Source organism: Sphaerodactylus townsendi, linkage group LG15 (genome assembly GCF_021028975.2).
Source record: "Sphaerodactylus townsendi isolate TG3544 linkage group LG15, MPM_Stown_v2.3, whole genome shotgun sequence".
NCBI lineage: Eukaryota > Metazoa > Chordata > Lepidosauria > Squamata > Sphaerodactylidae > Sphaerodactylus > Sphaerodactylus townsendi.
Window position 1 is genome coordinate 300,758 of NC_059439.1, and position 8,917 is coordinate 309,674.

The window sequence follows — 8,917 nt, forward strand, 5'->3', positions numbered from 1 at the left end:
GGGCCACACACGCCAGCTGGGTGACCTTGGGCTAGCCCAAGGTCATGCTGGCAGGGGCTGATTGGGATTTGTAGTCCATGAACATCTGGAGAGCCGCAGGTTGCAGACCCCTGGGCTAGTCACAGCTCTACGGAGCTCTCTCAGCCCCCACCTACCTCACAGGGTGTTCGTTGGGAAGAGAAAGGGAGATTGTAAGCCCCTTTGAGTCTCCTACAGGAGAGAAAGGGGGGATATAGATCCAACTCTTCTTCTTAACAACTTGGGCCTTAATCTTTAAATATTTGTCTTGATTGGTAAACACAGAAAGGCTCCCCTTGGGTCATCTAGCCCTACCCCCTGCACAATGCAGGAAACACACAGCTACTCTGTGCCCATCTATGCCTGCTCTATGCTCATCACTCTGTGACCACTGGGCCCTCCCCCTCTCCTTGACCCAAGCAGAACCCAAGCAGACAGAGTTCTGTGCTGGTCAGAAGCTTACAGTGTAGTTTCCTCCGCTGGCCACAAGGGGGAGAGTAGCTTGACCAGGCTGCACTGACTGCCCTCCCCCCCCCACCCCACCCCACCCACAATTACTGTAGCAACACGAGGAGGAACTTCTGTTCTCCCTGCGACAGACACCCACCCACCCACCTCTCCCTCCCTTCTTTGGGACAGCTCAGGCTGGGTAAAGTGGGGGAGTCTGGCAGTGGAGGGGTCCCCCCTCCCCTCCCCTCCCCAATCCGATAATCCACCTGCCTGCCTGCCTGCCTGCCCGCGTTTGTCCAGGGGGAGGGGGCTTTGGGGAAAGGAAGCCGGGCTGCGCTTTATGGTGCCCTTCGGGGTCCTCCGGCGCTTTTGCGCACTGACCGCTCGCCTGGAGGCCGGATCTGGGCTTCGCGGGACTGTTTCCTTCCTGTTTCAGAACATCAGAACACAGAGCCTGCTGGGTCAGCCCAGAGTCCATCCAGTCCCGCATTCTGCTACTGGCAGTGGCCCACCAGGTGCCTTTGGGAGCTCACATGTTTCTTCCAGTCTTGCCGTGCTGTTTAGTGGACGTTTCTTGCTATTTCTGGGCTGAGGGTTTTGTAAACCGCCTGGAACCTCCGTCAGGAAGGGGGCTGGCAGAGGAGCAAAGCGATCCACTGGATCCTAGTAGATGACAGCACTGGAGACAGAGGGAGGGAGATCATCACCTGGGGGCGGATCCTGGGGAGGGCGGCAGAAGAGGACCCCCAGGCTCCGCGATCTCCTGAGGAACCGGATCTCTGCCACCCGGAGCTCAGGTGTGACCCCAGGAGATCGCTGCCGCCGCAGCGATCCAATCCTCCATATGCAGGAGTCAAGAATCATCTCATCCGCACCTGGGCCATAAAAGGGGGATAAGAACCCCCTATTGAAACTTAGGCTGCAGACCATTTAATCTGCATAATTACCCATAATTCAAATGCCCGTCATGCCCCCACTCAGAAGGGAAAGGGGAAAGGGCCTTGGGGTCCTCCTCAGCGCCCCCCCCCCCCTCACCCAGCAGGCGCAATTCTGCAGTCGGGGGGGGGGGAGGGAGGGGCGGAGGCCCGTGTCAACCTCTACAGACAGGAAAAAGAAAGGCGGGTTTTTTTTAAAAAAAGGCCGGAGCCCTCTGAACATGCGCAGAGTGCCTTTCCTGCTCCCATAACCCACCCCCCCACGCGGCCTGGGCAGATGCTCTTTGCAGGTTCCGCGACGGTCCCGGAGAGACAGAAGCCGGCAGCCGCCCGCCCGGGGGCCGTGAGAGTGAGGACCCCCCCCCGCCAGGAGCCCAGCCCAGCCCCCCCCCCCGGTTCCCAGCGAGAGAGCGGCGGCGGCGGCGGCGGCGGTGCGGAGCAGGTGACGCGACCGGGCCGGGCCAGCTTTCCTGCCTCCCTCCGTCCCTCCGGCGGGCGAAGGGCTGCCGGGGGCCCCGGCCGACGGACAGACGGACGCACGGACGGGCGGACAGAAGAGCCGCCTGCCTGCCTGGGTGCCTGCCTGCCTGCCTGCCTGGGCCGTCGCGGCGCTTCCCCTTTTCGGGCGGGCGAGTGAGCGCAGCTGGGCTCGGCCGCCGCTCGTCTCCAGCCGGGGGGGGGGGGGGTCGCGGCGCCCGGGAGTGCCCTTGAGGCGAGCGGCGTTGGCGGCGGCCCCGATGCGCCGGAGGGCCACGTGCCCGGGAGGAGCAGCAGCAGCAGCCCCAGCAGCCCCAGCCGCCGCCGCCCCCCCGCCCCGCGGGGCCTCCGGGTGAGAGTGGGCGCCGACGACGACCCCCGCCCCCCGCCCCCCGCCCAGGATGGGCAACGCGGCCAGCAGCGTGGAAGCCTCTCCGGCCAAGGAGGGCAAAGGGCAGCCCGCCGCCCCGGCCCCGGCCCCGCCGACCCCCAAGCAGCCCATGCCCGGCGCCGGCGAGCTGGAGGAGCGCTTCGCCCACGTCCTGGTGAGTGAGTGAGTCCGCCCCCCCTTCCCCACCCCCAGGCCCAAGAAGGGGGCCAACCTCTCCCCCCCGCCCCGAGTTCCCCTGGAGCAGATGGACGCTCTGGAGGGGGGGCTCTGGGTGGCCCCCCTGCGCAGGGGTCTCCCCACATCTCCAGAAGAAGCTCCTCCGCCTGCATCTGGCCGCCCTGCCCTCTCCCCCTCCCCGCTGGTTGCCAGGGAGGACCGGGCCAACCCCCCCCCCCGCCCCCCAAAGAGGGAATTCTAACGGCCATGAGATGTGCTCAGCTGGGGCAAAAAAAGGTGACCCCCCCCCCACCCACACACTCTCTCTTCTCATTCTTCTGCCCCCTGTGCCTGGCAGGGTGCCAACTAAGCGGACACTTAGTGGTGTGAAAAAGGGGCGGGGGGGGCTCTTGGTGTGCCAGTTGGAAACCCCCAGCTGTGGAGATGGGGTGGGATGATGGGGCCCTGGGTGGTCTTGTGGGGGCCTCCCTTTGCCTGGGGCAGGGTGCTGATCCAAGGGAAGGGTCTGCAGCTACAGGACGGATGGTGGGAGGGGGCTGCCGCCAATTCTTCCATCCGGATTGGGGGGGTGCAGCAGGGGGGGCTCAGCTGGCCTTTCTAAATGCTGCCCGAGAACCTCTGTGTTGTGCCAAACCAGTAGCAGGAGTGGGGGGGGGGGGGCTGAGACCCCCTCTGCCGCTCACAGCACCTGGCTCTGCTCCAAGTGGCCAGTGGTTTTATTCTGGCAGAAAGGGTCCCCTGAAGGGTGGTCCTTCACTTCCAGCCTCCGGCCCCGCTGCCCTGGGAGCTGGTGGGATTAAACGGCTCCCCCTCCTCCTGCGAGCCCTCCGCAGTGCCCTTTTCTCCTGGGCTGTGGCTCCCTCTGAGGTTTTGACTCAGGCTTTATCTTTGCTCAGGGCTAGAAAATTCGTTTGTGCATCAAATATCGAGACCTGAGCCAGTGCAAGTTCTTGGGGGTGGGGGTGGGGGGGGGTGGCGGTGATAGAGGCACGGCTGGATCTGTCACCCTCTGGTTGGGAGGCCTGCTGCATTCGAGTCCTGTCCCTGGCACACTGGGCCGGGAAGGTCGGCTGTCTGCAGCGGGAGGAGGCAGGAAAGGAAATCTGTCTTTGGGTAGAAGAATTGGACTCAGCCTCTTCCGATTCTCCCTGCAGATCAGTTGCCCCTGAACGTCTTCTGCTCTGCTGTGTTTTCCGGGGGCTTAGTGAGAAAGCCCCTCTCCCTCCCCCCTCCCACCACGGCCACATGCACGAACGCGCCCCACATGTAGTGGCCAAACTAGGATTAGCTCCCGTCCTGCTTTCTCCCTAAAAAGCGCTACGGTGTTTTGGGGCCAGTCACTAATTCTCAGCCTAACCCACCTCGCAAGGTTGTGGTGAAGATAATAGGGGCAAGAGCCCCCTCCCCGAGGAAGCATGAAATCAAAAATATATCAGGTTAGCCCACGTGTGCCTGAAGACGGGACGGGGTGTGTGTGGTTTCTCTGGACTCAGCAAGGCAGAGAGGGGTGCTGGTGTGAATTTATGCTAAATATATAATAGCAGGTGTCACACTGCAAAAAAAACCTAATCCACTTAGCTTTATTTTTTAAAAAACGACCATTTGCACACGGATGCCATTAAATGAAACTTGCCCTTGGGTGGGCGAGGGACATGAGGGGGGATGACGGTGAAGCCGAAGGCTGTTCAGGGACGGAGAAAACTCACCCCAGAGAGAAGGTTGCTGAGGCCCCAGGACTGTGAAGGGCTACTGTTGACTGCAGATCTGGGCCTCTAAGTAACAGCTCTCAGTCCTGCCCCCTCCCCTCCTAATTTCCTGAGCAGAGTTGAGAAGAGTGCCTTGGGGTACACGTGGGGACTTGCCAGCCGCTGGTTAAAAGCAGAGCATGGAGGCAAGAGACTTCTCACATGTAGTGTTCAGGGATGCACTGCTCTTGAACATGGAGGTTTTGTGACTTTTTCATCCAGAGGTTCCTTTCAGAAGCATCAGGGACAGCCAACACAATTCCCGCTTCTTCTATTTCAAACTGGAGCCAGCCAGGTCTCGCTCTGAAATCTGTTTTGGGTTTTTGGTCCCGCCAGGAGCACGGGAAGTAAGACAAACCGTGACCGGCACCCATCCCTGAACAGGTGAAATGATCAGAAGGAAGGCTTCTCTGGTCAGAGGTTGTGTCTCTGTGTCTATTAGCATCCCGCTCCCCCCCCCCCCCAAGAGGAGCACAGGAAGAGCCCCCAGGAGTGGAGCTGAGGCCCGTTTGGCATCTTGTTACCAGCAGTGACTGTTCAGATTTTTCTGGGGAGTGCAAAAGACATCTCACATGTAATATTCAGAGATACACTGCTTGTGGACATGGAAGTTCTATTTAGCTTTCATGGACGTTCCTTCCATTGCAGTAAAGGGTGGGGAATAAATCTAAATAAATAAATATTTATTTAATGCCTAGGTTTAATGTGCAGGGTTGTTGTGTAGTTGCTGAGATAATGTATACAGTGCGTTGTCAGCATTTGGGGGTGGGGGGAATACTGTAACGGTTTTTAATCTCTAACTGTCATGGGAAAAAGGGATACCCCTGCCCTGAACGCCTTTGTGGTCTCTGTATGGGTGCCTAAGAGATTTTACTGGAATTGAACCCCTCCCACCACCCTCTCCCATCAATGTATTCTGCTGGTTTGCACAGAGTGGTGCCGAGGGGTGGGGAGGATCTGAGCTGCTCTGAACACCCCCAGATGGGAGAAGTTCGGCAGGCTGGCTTTCTGCAGCGGCTTCCCAGGGCCTCCAGGCGCGCCTTTTGCAGCACTGAACCGGGGAAGAGACAGCCTGAGTCAGTAGCAGCGTCATGATCAGCCAGCCAGTTCAAACCAGGCACCAGTGGGGATTGGGCTACCGGGACGACCGTAAACTGGATCAACTTAGCAGACCAGGTGCTCAGGAGCAGCCGCAGAAGGCCCTTTGGCACTTTCATCCTCCACCTGTGAGCTCCCAAAGGCACCTGGTGGGCCACTGCGAGTAGCAGAGTGCTGGACTAGATGGACTCTGGTCTGATCCAGCTGGCTTGTTCTTATGTTCTTAGTGGTTCCCAGTTTCACTGGAGCAATAATGTGAGTTTCAGGTTCCCCAACCATGGGATTCCCATTGGGGGGGGGGGGGAGTCCACTCCGCTCCAGGCTGCCCTGGCTTGACTGGATCTATTTTGCAAACTACAGAGAAGAAGGCACACTTTTTTTGGGGGGGAGGCTTTCCACTGCTTGCCCCGGGTGCGATTTCCTGTGGATACGCCCCTGCTAACATGAAGTCCCCAAATACCTCTAACTCTGGTGCCCCCAAGTCAAATAAATCCACCATTTCAGATTTACCGCCTCCCCTGCAGCATACTGCTCCAAACATATTGAATACCAGCTTTCAGCGGAAAGAAAGTCCCACTCTTGTATGAACCTGGAAACCTGTATTTAAAAATACGAAAGCGTCTTAGTTGATAGTTCCATGGGAATGTCCACTCAATGCATGGCAGCTGTGAAAAAGGCAAACTCTATGCTGGGGATCATTAGGAAAGGAGTTGATAATAAAACTGCCAAGATTATCATGCCCTTATATAAAAGCAGTGATGCTAATCATCACGTGTGGAGCACTGTGTTCAGTCCTCTGGTCACTACATTTCCAAAAGGATATCAAGAGATAGAAAAAGAAGTGCAGAGAAGAAGGGCAACGAGCATGATTGAGGGACTGGATAATCTTCCCATGAGGAGAGGAAGCAGGCTGCAGCATGTTTGGGACCTCTTTAGTTTGGAGAGGAGACGCCTGAGGGGGGGGGGATATGATTGAAGTCTATGAAATTATGCATGGGGTAGAAAATGCTGACAGAGAGGAATTTTTTCTCTTCCTCACAATATCTAGAACCAGGGAGGCATTCATTGAAAATGCTGGGGAAGAATTAGGATCTAATAAAAAAGGAAACACTTCTTTCACGCACTAGCGCAGGATTGGTGTGTTTGGAATATGCTGCCACAGGAGGTGGTGATGGCCACTCACCTGGATAGCCGAAAAGGGCCTTGGACAGATTTTATGGAGGAGAAGTCGATCTGTGGCTACCAATCTTGATCCCTCCTTGATCTGAGGTTGCAAATGCCTTAGCAGACCAGGTGCTCAGGAGCAGCAGCAGCAGCAGAAGGTCTCTTTGCTTTCTCACTCCTCCTGCAATCGTGAGTCTCTTAATGGCACCTGGTGGAGCCACTGCGAAGCAGCAGAGAGCTGGACTCAGATGGGACTCTTGGTCTGATCCAGCTGGTTTGTTCTTCTGTTCTTATGGTTTAGGGCGAACCCCGCTGTTCAGCTCTCAAATCTGCCTTGCACTGCGTGGGTGCCCAGGCTCCAGTGGTCCTGGCCCAGGTGGGTGGGATTGCAGTGCTGTCTGCTACTGTGCAGGATCCCCTCTGGTCGCCTGGCTGGTCCTGAGCAGTGGCCGCTTCTCCCCTCGCTCCCCATCAGGTGCAGCGGAGGGATTCGGGAGCTGCCCGGGATGGAACTTGAGTCCTCGCCCAGTTTCTCACTCTCAGTAGGCCAGTAAGGTGTTCCCTGCGGCAGTCTGCTCCCACCCATGGTCTCCCTTGGAGGGGCTCCACTAGAATGTGTGAGCATCCCAGCCGCCTGGCACTCCTGGATCCCTCTCGCCTTTGACTCAGAGCCCCCCCCTTCCTGGCCAAAGCCTTGAGAGGGAACCCCCCTGCCCTGGCATCCTGTGGAGAGAACAACAGCCTCCTCAGCTGGGCTCCCTAAAACCACTTGCCCGCTCTTGGCATTCCGGGAGGCTGCCTGCCCTCTGTGCCCTGGCCCAGGGTGGTGCCTCTCCGACGCTTCGTTTGAGCGCCTTTCGTTTCTTGATTGGAGCAATCTGCAATCAGGGCCTCGGTCACGGCCGGCTGTGTGGTGGGCACCTTATACTTGACAGCTCCTGCAATACGTCAGGATCTGTTGGCTTCTCCCAATAACAGTCAGGCTCTTGGATTCAGAAATTGGTTTATGGAAGAGTTACTGCGAACAGGATGCAAGCGAGCCTTGCTAGAGCCGCGTTACACCAAGATCTTTCCCCCTAAACACTCCTCTCCTGGCGCATCCCAGCAGGGTGAAATCACTAAAGCCATTCTCAGGCCAGGCAAGGCCTCCAAGCCCAAAACAGAGACAAAGGCCAGCTGCTTGCTGCCTTGACAGGTAAGAAGCGTTACCATGTGCCTAAAAGCAAAAGTTTGCAAGCCCAGGGATTGCAGCAGGACAAGCGAGGCTCTCAAGGTACCTCTGCCTCCTGGCCCACCCTGCAGGCTCAGGGCAAGTGCCAGGAAAGAGCTGAAACCTTGGCCAGATCTTGAAACTGCCTCTGTGTTGCCCCCCCCCCCCGACTTCCTAGGTGGCTCCCGTCCAAGTATTAGCCAGTGTTGATCCTGCTTAGCTTCTGGGCTATGACAAGATCAGGCTCGGCTGGGAGATCCAAGTCAGGAGTGATCCTACAGGTTGTTGTCCACTGGATTTACCTGCTTTGGCGGGGCATCGCGCCCACTCCGATCAGAGTGTGGGGAGGGGCTTGTTGGCAGGCCAGCTGGTCTGTAGGTGCAGCACTGAGGATTCGGCACGTCTGTAGGGCAAAGCATACCCCAAAGGTGAGCAAGTTCCCACACTGGAGGATGAGAGAGGAAAGGAACCCCTGCACTGCTCAATCATTAGGCTTCGTGTTCAAACGACTTCCTTTATTGAATCCAGGATAAGGCGTTTATACTTCCATGGGTAGAACTGAGAATTAGGCACCAAAACAGCTTCCATTATAACCCTGCCCTTTCTACGTCACATCACACCTCTCCCAAAGGGGAATGGCACAACACCCACCTGCCCCGTTCTCACGGGAAGGAGCCCACATGGCCTTCACTAGAACAGAACAACCCGTGCCCCCCCGGCACTTCGAAGCTTAATAGCCAGTAGGTGTCTGATGAGCAGAAAAGCCTGGAAAATCAAGCAAGGATCCTACGTCCAGACATGACAGGATTGGGCTACAGCAGGGAGTTCCACAGGCCCCACAGGAGCCTCCTCGAGTGCAAAGTCTCTCACCGCAGTATTGCAGAGGTCGGACTGTGCAGATTTGGCACAAACACAGCAAAAGTATAACATTTGAACTCTGATCTTTTTGAAAACCACTTTTGGATCTTTACGGGCCATTACAGTCCCTGGGGATAAGAAAGGCAAACGTTGGCATACAGAAGGCTATCAAAACAAAACACAGCTTATTCAGAAAAGTCCTCGTGTGTAACTGTGAGATATTATGTTACTCGATGCAAGGCATTCTGTGTTTGAAACTCTGACCTTCTCTGCTCCCTGAACATCACATCCTATATAGGAATATTCCAGAGACGTTCCCTACCTCTGGAGGTCTGCCAAAGTCTGTGCCTGAGTCATATCAGACATTTTAAAATTTAAGCAGGCTTTTAGTAAT